Source organism: Piliocolobus tephrosceles, chromosome 2 (assembly GCF_002776525.5).
Source record: "Piliocolobus tephrosceles isolate RC106 chromosome 2, ASM277652v3, whole genome shotgun sequence".
In the NCBI taxonomy this organism is placed as follows: domain Eukaryota; kingdom Metazoa; phylum Chordata; class Mammalia; order Primates; family Cercopithecidae; genus Piliocolobus; species Piliocolobus tephrosceles.
This window is the reverse complement of record NC_045435.1, coordinates 108,428,716-108,443,734: the sequence shown is the minus strand read 5'-3', so window position 1 is coordinate 108,443,734 and position 15,019 is coordinate 108,428,716. Positions and strand designations below refer to the sequence as shown.

At 37.6% G+C, this 15,019-nt stretch overlaps 1 protein-coding gene across 1 annotated transcript in view; it reads left to right on the top strand.

Annotated features, from left to right (window-relative positions):
• The first annotated feature begins 1,842 nt into the window (after window positions 1-1,842).
• KCNMB2 (potassium calcium-activated channel subfamily M regulatory beta subunit 2) overlaps window positions 1,843-15,019 on the top strand; it is a 311,021-nt gene continuing 297,844 nt past the window's right edge. Inside the window, exon 1 of the mRNA XM_023184818.2 lies at window positions 1,843-2,118. The gene's annotated coding sequence lies outside the window, so the exon portion shown is untranslated. The remainder of the gene's footprint in view (window positions 2,119-15,019) is intronic.

Genomic DNA, 15,019 nt, shown 5'->3' with positions numbered 1-15,019 from the left:
ACAAACTGTGAAGCTGAGGTACTAAAGAAAATAATTTTGTATTCCCTGGACTCCTCACAACTGTGAAAATTTAATTACTCTGGTGAGAAATAGTTCCTCTTGGATGACCATGAGGCTAGTGAAATGTCTTGGACACTTAACATAAAAGAATTTTTTTTCTTTTACTACTCGGAAAACTGAAAATTTGAAAAAATCTTTTTCTCTTTTTCCTACCAACTAAATGGGCAAAATTTTTTTTGTTTGTTTGTTTGTTTTAAATTTTAGTTGCAATAAGTATTTTCTGACTTTGGTTGTCCCAGGAAAACCACTATAAAAGATACTCAAAGAGAATAAAATGTAATTATGGTTTGTGATACAAGGAGATTTTTCCTCTAAATCACATTTCATTCCTGAGAAGAAACTGTGAGCAGTCAAGCAACAGCTAAAATTCACACACCATCAGGGCATATTCAAACTGATAACCAGGAGTCTAGAAAAAGAAAGGTTCGAGAACACCTTGGGTAACATAGTGGACCTCTGTTTGAAAGAGAGAGAGAGAGAGAAAGAAAGAGAGAGAGAAAGAGGGAGGGAAGGAAGGAAGGAAGGAAGGAAGGAAGGGAGGAAGGAGAGAAAAGAAAGAAAGAGAGAGAGAGACAGAGAAGGAGGGAGGGAGGGAGGGACAAAGGAGTGGAGGAAACAGTATCTGCTTTATCAGACATCTGAGCAATTCAGATATTCGGTTATTACATATAATAAAATAATGGATGCTATGACCTGATCATTAGAGCATTTCTAGATTACAAAACTACCAATAATTAAATAGTGGTGATTTATAATCATTCTCTCCAAGATTTTGTTGTAGTAGTTTGTAGCAGTTTTTGTTTGTTAATTACTACTCATTTTTAGTTCTATAGGCCAGTATAATACACATCCGTCCATATTACATCTGCTGCTCTCTTTAAGACCTTCCCTGGAGCAGACCATCTAGTTTCCGTAGTAACTACTACAAAACTATTGCTCCTGGGGTAGCAGGAAGAAAGGAAATGCGGAAGAGAATGAATAAGTTGGGTAGTTGGAGGATAAAATGTTACTTGAGCTACTAAGACCTTTCCCCGCTTCCTTACTTGCAAAGGTACTTAACTTTTCAGAGCAGCACTTCCAGCAGACTAATACCCTCTTCTTTGACCAATGTTAAGAAACCCCTCTTCTATCTTCCATAATCATGACTGTCCAAAGTGGAGCAAGGCAGTGTACACATTCCCATTCTTTCCGTCCACCATTCATTCTTTCCGTTTGACAGTTGTGCCTGACATGTGATTGCTTCTGTCTGAAACACAAAGCTTTGCGAGTCAGCAGAAAATAAACACTTTGTGCACTAAAGGATCCATTCAGTCCAGTTGATCTATAATTTGAGATTTTGTGTACATGCATACCTTAAGTCATACCTCAGTAATAATGAGAACTTTTCCTCTTTGGATTGATTCTCATACCTAACTCCAAAGAACACTTATTTTTGTAACTGGGAAGAGCAGGAATCCCTTACTGGGAGTAAGAGAATTGTTTGGAGAATCCTAGAGTGTTTACTACCAAGTTCACTTTCCATATCGAAAATCCCTATTTTGCTGTCTCTCCTATAGTTAAGGAGGATTTGGAAATCTGATCCAGTGCAGGGCGATGTCGGTCTGGGAAGGAAGACTGTGAGCCCTCTCTCCCTTTTTAATATGAGAATTCGAAAGCAGTGGGGAAGTGATGTTGGACCTATCACAGCATTGCTAACAGACAGCCTATTACAGTATTTAATAAAAACAGAAACAGCATGCCTATCATAGGCTAATAAATCCTACCTCCTGCACGCTTTAAAACAGTATGAAGCAGCTTTAACGGAGCTCCAGATAACTAATTTCAAGCATGGCTGTCTAGCGTGCCTGTCACTCCTATTGTCCTTCCAAACTCTTTCAGACATTTTGAGCAGGGACAATTAAAGCTATGAGTTAGAAAGGGTTGTGACATTAATGGTCCACAAAGGCTTTAGGCACAAGAGGTAATGATGATTACCGGTGGCTATTTGGAGGACTGCACTGGATCGCTTTCATTAAAAATTAAGCGTGGCTTTTGAGGAAGATGTGACAACTACCGGAGGTAGGATTTGCATGTAAAACAAAGGAATCTGTTGCTGTTTCATGCTTTTTTGTTTGCTCTGTGGCGTGCGGATCGTGAATTGCAGCCAGGTGCGGAGTGAGAAGCAGGAAGAGGAGGGAGAGGGGAGTGGGAGATGGTCTGCTTAGAGCAAAACACAGTGGATAGTATCATGTTTTATGGCAGAAATGCCTCCAGGACAAAGTGGCTCCAGGCTTATAGCCTGCTGAGTGTACCTTCCACTCTGCTTTTCCTGTGGAGTAGAATGTTTAGAGGTCACGAAGGAAACACTTTGCCTCTTATCTGTGGTGCCAGCTGGGCTATTGGTAGGGCTAAGTGAAGACTTTGGTGGGTGGAAGGCATAAAGGTCCAAGAAAAATAAAGAGGAAGCGGTCCTTAAGATTTGAAACCTGTTAGATAAATATTTTATTTCTACAGTCAATGTGTTTTGATGGTCAGAGTCTGATTTTTTCAAAGGGGAAATTGAAAGATTACGACAAATTTCCCTGACAAAGAACTACTTCCTATGTAATCTATTATAAAAGAAAATTGGCTACCTTCGTCCGTTTTGCATATTGAAAGGCTGACCCACACTGTTTGGGTTCATGATTTTGCTAAGCAGAGCAAGAGTTTTCGACTAAAAGAAGGGGCTTTCTCTCGGTTCCTGCTCTTGCTTTTCAACAACTGCCGGGGCTGCAGAAGGAAATGGTGATTTGTTAGAGGTTATGGACTTGACATTTTACCTATTTGTTTTGTTTTGTTTTGTTTTTCAAATGAACAGCATAAAAACACAATTCTCCTTCAAAGATGAGAGGGGCAGTTGGATTCCAAAGTCCAGTGGATAATGGGTAGATTTGCAAAGGAACTTATTATGCTGCTTTGTACTTTATATGGGATCGGTATAGCACAACCAGAAAAGGAAATGTCAGGAAATCACAAGCTGAGATTTCTAAGGCAAAAGTACAATGATCAGAAACCAGTGTTTTCTCAACTTGATGTATGGTGCAAATTTCAGTCTTTGTCATTGCATATGACCCTCAATGTGAAGTGGCAGAAACATAGTAAGTGAATTTCTCAGTGCTGTTGTATTGTTTCCCCAGTGGACTTCACAAACTCTGAGCTGTAAAGATGTTGCTTTATATTCTGAAAAACTCTATATTCTGAGGCATAGATTGGTTATAACGAATGGCAGATACATGAAATAATTATAAATTTATAAAAGAATGCAATATTCTTCAAATGTATCTAAAACTTCCATACTAATGCAGAATTAACTAGAAATAAAAGTGTAAGACAATTAGAGTATGTTTGTTTTCAGCTAAATACTGCAATTAAGGATAAGTAGGGCTTTTGCTCTTCTCTGATGCAGTTGAGTTTGTGTATTTGTGAGTTTCTGTATATATACTGTAATCCACATACAAAGTTGAAATCATTGCCCCATAGTAGATGGCATCTATGTTAAAGTTTCCTGTTTGTTTTTCCTAACAGTGTGGTGGGTTTTACTGAACCAGCCGAACTCTCTTGGCTGGTCTTTACGTGACCAGACCACACGTCCATGAAATGGCTGTATGGAATTATTGGTGCATTTGATAGCTATGACATCGTTTTCTGCTTCTATGTGGCCAGTGGAATGTGTGCCCTTGACCTTGTAAAGTCCCTTCTCCAGCCAATTGACCTCACCAGTCAAGAATGCATGTATAGAAAGAGAGAGCTCAAAATACACAAACAAAAATACACACATACATTTTACTTACTGTTGTTAGAGGTTTAAAAATCGATATTATTTCTATTATTTTCATTAATTTCCTTAAGGTTAAAAAGACTTTCACTGCCTCTGGTCTTACCAATATCTTCTGAATCTAATTGCATCAAGTATTTACTTTAGAGGCAATTCGTGCCATGAAAGTTGTCAACAGGAGAAATTATTTTGCTGTGGTTATGCTCATAACACTTTCCTGATAAACTAAAATGAATTTTTACAATTTTCACAGATTGATGAGGAAAAAGTTTCCGTATTAATTCTTGATGATATATGTGTCCGGACTGTACGCCCACAACATGAAAAATATAGAGGAGATATGGTGCTTGTTTTTCTTCTTTGTAAGCTGTGAGGAAAGCCAAACCAAGTAATTTAGTCAAAACAATCTACTTTGTATCACAAATTAATTTCATTGCCTGTTTACATTGGTAGATATCAGCCAAAACATTTTGAGATATCTTTTTCTTTCAGCTTCTGCTACATCTAGTAATAAAAAACAAACAATTCTCCAGCTATGCAAAAAGCAAGTCTGCAATCCCCCTTGATATAAAAAATAAGCACAGCTTTAGTCAGTCCTGTTTCCTCAGTCCCCATGGGTAACACAGCCATCGTATCATCACCAAGACACTTAGAATCCAGAGTTGTCCTTGTTCTCTGTCTCTCTCATATACACAGACAGTCATCATCCTGCTTTATTGGAAGATGTTGGACCAGATATTTCTCAAACTAACACAGTCTTCCCTTTGATCATCTCTCCTTCTCATCAAAATATAATTAAAAATAAATCTTCCAAAGATGTTTCTGCTATTAAATCAAATAAAAAAGCAGACTGCAAGAATGTATATATAATTTTGTTAATGCATATGTGTGTGTGAAAAAACTAGAAAAAAATGCATCAAAATGTTAACAGCAGTTATCTCAGTGAGGTGGAATTGGTGCATTTTATTCTCTTCATTCATTTGCACGGTTGCTATATTTTTTTCAAAGAGCATCTATTATATCAATAGCAAGAAGGCATTTCATAAAAGTTTATCTCTAGCTCCTGTTGCCATCTTTGCCCATGATCCTCCTGCATATCATGTACCATGTCTTCACCTCAAATTCCAAAGTCATTTGCTTGTCTAAGCACGAGTGATTAAAGATGCCATTCCATTGTCAAATCCTCTTCATCCTTAGGTTTCTTGGTACTTCATGAAAAACAACATTGTCCTTTTTCAGGGACTGACTCCTACCTCTTAACTCAGGTTTCTGAAATAAAAGGAAAGAGACAGTGTGTGTGTGTGTATGTGTTGAGTGTGTGTGTGTGTGTGTGTGTGTGTGTGTGTGTGTGTGTGAGAGAGAGAGAGAGATTTCTCCTTATTTTGTAAATAGAGACTTTTTCAATCTCCTGCTGGTTCCTCATTATTTCCTAAATCTTTAAGTGTTGGAGTGTTCCATGGATCAACTATAAATTTCTTCTTTATCTATACTTAAGCCCTAAATGAGTTCAATCTAGTATCAAGCCCTCAGAAACTTCCCATATACAGAGAGCTCACAAATGCTAATCTCTAACCTTGACTTTTCCTCTAACTTCCATACTTACATATCCAACTACCTACATAACATTTCCACTTAAATGTCTTACAGACATCTCACACAGGATATGTTCAAAATCAAATTTCTGAATTGCACAAAATGTCCTCCTTCTATATTTTTCTCCATCTGTGTAAATGGGAACTTCACCGTTGCACTTGCTCAGACAAACCTTGGAGTCCTCGGTGATCCTCTCTTTCTTTTGCACATCACAGGAAATCCTAGTGCCTCTACCTTCAAACTATGCCTAGCTTTAATTGTTTCTTATCATTTCCAGTGCTACCACTCTGGACAAGTCACTACCAACTCTCACATTATTACATATTTTTCACAGTTGGTCTCTTACTTCTGCCTCCCTTCTCCCACCCACATGTTCTATTCTCTACCCAACACCGGTGGTCATTTCAATATTGAAGTTAAGTCATACCTTCTGCGCAAAAGCCTCCAATGTCTTTCTGTATGACTGCAGATAGAAGCCAAGATCTTACAGTGGCCCGTGTGCCCTGGAATAATCTGGCTCCTCCCTGTGCCCTTCTGCTACCACTCTTTCCCATTCCACTGCCACCATGCTGGCCTCCTGGGCTAGGGCTCAAATCCACCAAGCACTCTCAAACCTCAGAGCCTTTGACTTGCTCTGCCTGCTGCCTAAAGAATTCTTCCCCTGCATAGTCACTTGACTCAGTTCTTTACTTTTTTTTCAGGTCTCTGCTGAATGTCAGAAAACTTCCCTGAAAACACCTTTCAAATCACCACCCTTTGCACACTTCTTATTCCCAGACAATGCTTTCTTTTTCTCTGTAGCATACCATATTATCCCCAGGACATGACATGCTAAGATTTTATTGTCTATCTCCCTTCTCCTCAATTGCAAACTCCATGAAAGCAGGAATTTTTATTTGCCTTCTGAAGTATTCATAGCACTTACAATAGGGCCTCTTATGCAGTAGGCACTTAATGAGCAATTGTCAAATGAATGAACAAGTTGTTCAATGTAGGAATTAAATGTTTTCCTTCATCAAAATCCATTAGTAGCATTAGATTCCACGTATAACTTTTTCAACTTGAGAGTCAGAGCTCTGTGTCATAACACTCTGTTGCTTTTTCCAAAGAGAAAAATACTGAGCACCTTCAAGAAAGTTAAGGAAATTCATCAAGATGGTTTTCTTTCCCCTCCCTGCACAGGAGGGGGGAAAAAAATCACATCACTGATTCCAATCCATGTCAAAGCAAATGAAAATTCAATTTGTCTGAATTTGATCTTATCCAAAAGATGACTTCTATTTCAAAAAGGACATTTTCACAGATCTCCTATACAAATGACTGTAAATGTTGACATGTCCTATATTTTCTTTGCTCTCCCCTGGTGATAAGGAAAGGAATGGTAAAATCAAGTTGGAAGGGATGATTGGGGTCAGTATGGCTTCCTAAGGGTACAAGCCCCAGTAGCCTGTGCAGCAATAGGAACCAATTAATACTAATCAATAATCGTACTGTTCATTTACACTTTCAAAATCAGCATTGTACAATCTCATAGTCTGTTAAACAGTGACCTATCTACCATTTATACATTTTTTAATCAGTTAAAATATAATACAATAATCTTATTGTACAAATTGGATGTAAATAATAATATCCAATATTTCTAGAATGTTTTATAGTGTCAAGAGGTTGTGTGATGTGAAAAAGATGCAGCATCGGAGATAAATACAAGTATTAAGACAAGATAAACTTGGTTTGAGTCTCACTTCGTGTTGTTAGATATGGGTTCTAAATTTCTTTTCAAAGAATTAATATCAGTATGTTCAATTCTTTGCCTTCTACTTTTAAACTTAACTTCCTCGTAAAGCAACCTTTTTTGATTACCTACTCCACCCTGACTCATTCTGATCACCTGCTCCACCCTAACTCATTCAGATTGCCTACTGCCTGCTCTGACCTGACTCTCCGGCGGAAGCACTCACCCTGTCATTCTCTTTAAATTAGCCAATCAGAATTAGTTTATCCTGTGCAGTCTAACCCTAGCCAATAGGGGAACGACACAGCAGCAGGGGCCACATGTCGTTCCCCTCCCTTGTCCAAATGTGTGCTCACCATTGCTCCATCTGTAAGGGTGCACCCTTCTATAGAAGTAACTTGCCTTGCTGAGAATTAAAAAGAAAATTTTACATTCGAGTGCTATTCCCTTTGCAGCACCGAAACTTTAAATATAACAATAGCTACATAATGTTGAGCAATTTTCTTAAATCTTACTGAGCCTCAGTTTCCTTAGTGATAATTGGTGATGGTAATAACCACCTGGTTGGGTTGAAGATTAAATGTCATAATATATACCACTTACCCATTAGAATAACTGGCTCAGAGGAGAAGCTCAAAAAGTAATAGTTATCTTATTACTATTGTTATTTAATCTTCACAGCATAGCTCAGCAGTAGATATTATACCTTCCATTAAACAGATAAGAAAACTCAGAAGTAGGAAAGTTAATCAAATTGCTCAAGGTCAAAGAGCTACTGTGCTATCAAAATTTAGTCTCTATTCAGCTGTAAAGACTCCTGATAAATAGAATGTTAGATTAACTGTCTTTAATGTATTTGAATGTATTTGATGACTGAACGCTACCAGTGATTAGGGGGATTTTTTTTTAAAGGAAGAATCTAAATAATAGAATTGTCTTTCATATTTGAACAATGCAGGTATCTCATGTGCTCTTTCCCTAAAGAAAGTACACTCAAACTCCCAGGAAGCAATTTGAATGAATGCAAACTAACAAATTAAGAAAGCCCTCTCTAGACATGCCATATCATGGAGTATTAGAAAACCAGTTTCACAGCCCTGAATATCTTGGTTTGAATCCCAGTTCTGCATCTTGCCTGAGTCTTCCTTTCCTCAGCAGGAATGTAGGTAGTAATGGTATATTATTCATGGGGTCACAAGGATTAAATGAAATAACCTGTGCCCAGGTGTCAGCACCATGCTTGGCACAAATTAGTGCCTTGACCCATTTGTATGAAACTATTATCATCGAAGATGAAACTATCAAGTTGAATTGTGTTTATTATAATACTGTGAGATTTGGTTTAAAGGTCTCCTTTAGTTTTTACTTCTTGGTATTTCATGTCTCCAAATTCATTCAATAGATGTCATTTAAGAGTCATCTGACCAGAACCAGAAACCAATTTTCCTGAAATGTATGACATTTGCTCATTTCTTATTAGACCCAAAATGAAAGAAGCAATTCTGGAAAAATCAAAGAAAATGTCTGCCTCTCTGAGATACCAAACCTAATTTTATAACTCACATACGTGGGACAGAACTTCAACCCAGTGCCTTCGTCGGCATTGTCAGGCTTCAACTTCAACATGTCCAGTGTCTTCACTCTGTGGCTGCACTGACAGAAACCCTGAGAAACTGACCAGGTGAATGCACAATCATACAAATGATCTCAGTGCACAACGTGCATGAAATTGGCAATTAGCCTCATCAGTTACTCTAGATTTAGCATGAATTTTTGAATCCAAAGGGTGTTTCATTTAATCACTCAATAAAAATATCACTACCTCCAATTAAGCTATTTGGAAACTTTCAAATCCTGGTCTACTACATAGGTTAAACTTTCCTTTTCTTTGGTCAATTCTGAGCTTCATTCTGCACCAAATAACTTCTCAAATTTCTGATTCCTGAAGCTTGGTAACTAATGGTTGAATTTTGGGGGATGTTTTCTTTAACATTTTGTAATTTCTCAAATCTTCCTCTGTAAGTGCAACTGGTCCCAATACTAATATCTCTCTCCAAAAGTGTGTATGTGTCACTGTCATAAAAATGTCACAGATTTTTAAGATTTGATTTTTTTCTTAATCTTCACAATATGTTGCTCCTTTTTGTTGCAAGAATACTCTGTGCATGGCCTTTATTACACTATGCTATGATCTTTGGTTCACTTATCTGCCTCCTTCCACCCCTCCTTAAACCGTAAGTCTCTGAAAGGTTAAGGACTAGGTCCTCATCATCACAGTACTTTCAGTGCCTAGCAGAGTTCACAGCAGTAGTTAATGCTCAATAAGTGTTTCTTGAAAGAACAAATCAATCATATCTATAGTATATTTCTTAGTGTCCAGTTTGATCTAAAAAGGGTAAATGCCCACATGGTCAAAAAAAATCATACACCTCAGAAATACAGTACTGCAGGGAATTATTTTATAATAATTAAGCCCTGGATCTGCCATGGGCTCACTAACCTCTCATTCACCTGTTCTCTCACCTCTTCTCTTTATATTCCCAGGCCCACATCAAATGCTCTTTTTGACTGTTTCTCCCTCCCTTCCTCTCTGCTGTCTGCCCACAGCCACTACCCTATTTTTCTAAAGCACATGGTGGGAACTTCCATTCGAAGCTGACTTTGAGTTTGACAGCCCAGACAGCAAATGCCTAAACCCCCTCCTCATCAAAGCCAGGGTGACAGATGAGCTTGGGTGAGTATTTCAGCTCTGGGAAGGGGAGAAAATGAATCAGCAGTCAAATGTCAAGTTTGCTGACTCTTTAGGAAAGAAAGAGAAGATACTTATAATACTGGACAGGAGGGCTTTGGCTTACATTTGCCAGCTTTATACTAAATAGGGAAAATGTCAGCTGAATCCCACATGTAGATTCCTTGTCGTCTTGGTGTTTTCCTGAGTGTAAAATTAAAACTCCAAAAGATTCTGGACATGAGAGCTCATTTTCAGTTTTCAACAAATCTAGCTGGGGAACAAAAACATAGGCAAGTAGTAAAATATGCAACTAAAATTTTAAAGTCTAATTTTTAGCCAGATAATTAGGTTGCAAACTCATTGAAAGCAGCAACGATGTTTTTATAAATCTCAGGTGACTAGAACTATATTAAAAATATACAATAGGTTTTTTTAAAACAATTTCTTGATTAATATATGCCCTCCTCCTCACCCTATCCCCTAAGGTAAAGCCATGTTAGGGACATCAAGAAAATGTCTTATCTTTATTTACCAGGCTGCTTGACTGAGGCTTTAGGGTTCCAGAAACCACACAAGTTTTAATTCCACAGAATCCCCTTTGCACACCATGGTGTAGAGAGGGCACTTATAGAAGGGGAAGGAGATTATAGAAGGGGAAGGAAAGAGCAGCTTGTGAGTTCTGATGTTGTCTGTCTGTTTGTGGAATCCTGCCGCTCACAGGCATTTCTATGATTGGAAATCATTTACAAAATTAATCCACATAGGATTCTTACTAAGGAAGATTCAATTTGGAAATTTCTTGAAATAAAGCCCTTACTACACTATGTGTGTCTGGGAATGTCACTGACATAGTTCAGGACTTCATAAATAATGAGTTTGGTTTTGTAAGACATTTGAAGTCTTTTCTTCATTGGATTTTTCACTGGAAAGCTGGTAAAGGTCAAGCACCTGACTCCATAACTCATCCACAAAGGTAAAATATCTCTTAAAGTAAAACTCTGAGAAAGTTAAAAATAGCCAGCAATTCAAATGCAAATCTAGAATCTTTCTTGCTTTGCATCAGATGCAGAGAATCATTCCGGACATGCTGCATAAGGCACTTTATGAGAAGGATAGAGAAGCAGTTGGTAAATCTTGCTCATGTGATAATTCTTGAATGTCTTCAGTTTGGTTCTGCATAAGCATCTGAAAATTTCAGACTACATGAAGAATGTATAGCCCATGAAATTGAACTCCTACAGAAGGATTCTATTTCTGTAGAAATGCTGGAACTATTGGTTGTCTCTGGATTGTTTGTTTGTTCCTACTATATTTCAAATGAGGAAATTAGAAGGGGGAAAAAAACCCTGACATCCAGAAGAAAATAATACCTAACTTTACAGGCCACATTTTAATCATGTTTTAACAGGATTAGTCCCATTTCTCCCTCTCTGTGAAGATGATCATTCACTGGTTTAACTTTGCTTCATGGTGGTTTTATTTGGTCCTGTGTGGTGCTTGGGAACAGCCATGTGAGGCTCTCTGTGTAGATAACTCAAGGTAACTGTTTGCTTTGAAAACATAAAAATAGAACAGCACAGGACTCATTTCTCTGTTGGAATGAATCAAAAGAAAAGTTGAGAGAGAGAAATAAAGTTTATGTATAAAGGAGAAGGAAGGTTTAGATAACATATACCCAAATATGAGAAAATTTTTGTAGGTATAGAAAACATAACAATAGAACTGGTACAAAGAAAACTGGCTAGAGAATGTCTGTAACAATCTGCTTCTCAATCTTCTAGGTCTATTTCCCCACTGACAAGCGGATTTAGTGTTTGCTGAACTGAAAGTGAAAAATAAATGGTATAAAGAAAACAAATGTGCTTTGATTCACATGCCTATGTGAAGAAAGCTGTCTTTTTTCATATAAGCATATAAAGTTGTAATTTTGATTTCAGGCACATGGTGGTATTTGGTAGGTTCATTGCAGCTTACATCCTAGTGAGAAGTAATAAGAAAATTAATAAACAAGATAAAAAGGAAGCTATTTACTTCACCTCAACCTATGAACATCCTAAGGTGTCTACACATTTTAAAAACTCATTCTCCATCCTACTACCCTTTAAACTATAGCCTATTACAGGGAGTAAGTGGGGACCATGCCCTGACAGAGTGTCCATGTGTCTGGAGAGCAAGGGTCAGCAGCATGTATTTGGAAATAAGGCTAAAGGGTAGAAAAGAGCCATGCTAGGTAAGACCTTACAGGTCACACTAATGAGTTTGCTCATCATTCTAAGAGCAATGGAAATCCATCCAAAGTATTAGGCAGGGGGCTGACAAGGTAGTTGCACTTTCCAAAGGTATCTATGACTGCAATGTTGTGATCAAAATGGAGAAGAACAAAAGTGGATGCCAAGAAGCCAGATGAAAGGCTACTGTAGTAATCCAGATGATGCTAGCCTAGCCCAGGCAGCAGTGAAATGGCAGAAAGACAGTCAGAAGAATATGTGTCTATAAAGTGCTATATTTGAATACGTTCCCAATGATCATGTGACAGAAACTTAACCCCCAATGCAACAGTGTTAAAAGGTGGGACCTTCAGGTGAGTAGGTCATGAGTGCTCTGCCTTGAAGAATAGATTAGTGCCATTTTCACTGGAGTGGGTTAGTTATTGTGGAAGTGGGTCCCTAATGAAAGGACGAGTTTGGCCCCCTTTTCCTCCTTCACCTCTCTGTTATGTGTGTGCACTCTCTTGCTCTTCCGCTTTCCACCACTGGCCCCTTGACCTTGAACTTCCCAGCCTCCAGGTGTGTAAGAAATAAATCTCTGTTCTGTATAAATTACTCAGTCTCAGGTGTTCTGTTATAGCAGCATAAAATGAACCAAGACAGAAAATCACTTCATAGAGTTGCTCATAGACTAAATTTGAGATGTGGGTAGAGAAAGAGATGATGTCAAGGATAACTCTGTATTTCTGGCTTAAACAACTGGATAGATGGTGAGATTATGGAACATTGGAAAAGGACTAGAGTTCTCTTTCATCAAAAAACATTTTAAAATTATGTGTGTGTATGTGTAAGTGTGTGTGTATGTATGCATGTATGTATATTCTTCAAATCCTCTCTTTACTTGACTTGAATTATGTTTAACTATTTGACTTCCCAGGTTCTCTCCTACTTTATAGTTCTTTATATCTTTTCTCCTTTCCTGGATTCTTTATCTTCTCTTACTCTTTAGAGCTTTTTTGAGTAATTGCAAATATCATTCATCCACACTTAAAACCCAAGCCATCTCTCCAGCTGCAACTTTGCTCTTCTAACCCAAGTCCTATGTTCTAACCCAAGTCCTATGTCTACTACCTATGTTGACATTTCCCTGCTGCTGCCATCTTTAGACTTCAAAATTCACTTGGCAAAATTAAACCCTTATCAGACCTAATAAATCTATACAGTCTCATGTTTCTATTCATTGTACCACAAATCTTCCAGCTATTAAAGCCAATAATTGTCTTTGAATCCTCTTCCAATGATAGACCTAATTGACCTACTGATTTTTCCTTCAAACTATCTTTTATTTCTGCGCCTTTTCTCTTCATGGACAAATAAAGTCCCTTTATTGGCACACTTTGGTTATTAAGATAGTTTGCTAAATAACCTCCTCAACTCTACTCTCATATTTTTCAAAGTGGTGGTTATTGAATCACCTGCACAAGAATTATCTGGGGAGCTTTGTAGAAATATCAATTCATGTGGCCCATATTTAATCAGAATCCTTTTGTGTAAGGCCTGGAAATTTATCAAATACTATAGATAGATCTGGTATATATTATACATTTTGAGAAAAAAATGTTCCAATCTCTTTCTGCCCTGGGTTTCTTCTGCATAGATCATCCAAATGAATAGTTTCAAAGCATGACCTTAAGCATGGAACTTCCTTCGTCACAGCCATTGGCTCTCACTTAACCAAGCAAATCAAGTCTCCTAGGACTAGATGTCAAGACCTTCCAATTTCTGATGGCCAGATGAATTTCTAGCCTAATCCTTACCTCCCTTCTCTCACTCTGTTACAACTAAACTATACTACTTGCCATATCTCAAACATGCCTATCATGTCTTTATACCTCTGTCCCTGAGCCCCATGCATTTCAAACCTCCAGAAAAGGTCTCTTTCCCCTCTCATTTTCACCTGTCAAAATCGACCAATTCTCAATGATTCCTCTTAAATAAAGCCTTCCCTTAATCCTTTCCCATTTTTCCTCTTCCTTTTCTATTCCTTTCACTCCAAGCTAGAAGGAGCCTTTCCAATCTTTGAACTCCTTTAGCAGATTTTACCTTTTGGCACTTACTTGTCACATAATTACATGTATAAATAAGTTTTCCTTTTTCACTTCTACTTACAAAATTGAAGACAGGAACTATGTTTTACGAAAAGATGAATTGATGAATAGAAAGAAAGTTGACCTGAGTTTAAAATCCATCTAGTCCATGTCCTTGGGCAAATAATTGAGTTCCCTTATGAAGTGAGATTATGTTACTTACTTTATAGAATTTTGGTCAGTATAAGTAGAGGTATCTTATAAAAAGATGAGCAACATGAAATGGCAAATATTTCATTTTCACTGACAAAATGGAAATTTCATTATACTTGGTGGTTCTCTATATTTTAGTATCTTTTCTTTAAAATATTAAAATATATTTTAAAGAAATATTTTAAAGAAAAGATAGTATATAAAAATATATACTATGCCTTACATCCACTTTACATGTCTTGCCCACTGAATATATAAATGAATATAGTAATGCTATTCTTATTAGCATGAAGAGAGAGAAGAATTAGAGAGACTCTGAAATAGAGAGAGGAGAGAAAAGAAGGGAAACTCAATCTGCCTCAGGTCTTACCTTGCCTCTTCCTTTCTCTTTTCTTTTTCTTTTTTTTCTTGAGATGCAGTCTCACTCTGTCGTCCAGGCTGGAGTGCAATGGCACAGTCGTGGCTCACTGCAATCTCTGCCTCTCGGGTTCAAGCGATTCTCCTGTCTCAGCCTACCAAGTAGCTGGGATTACAGGTTTACAGGCACATACCACCACGCCCAGCACTTTTTTTTTTTTTTTTTTTTTTTTTTTTTTTTGT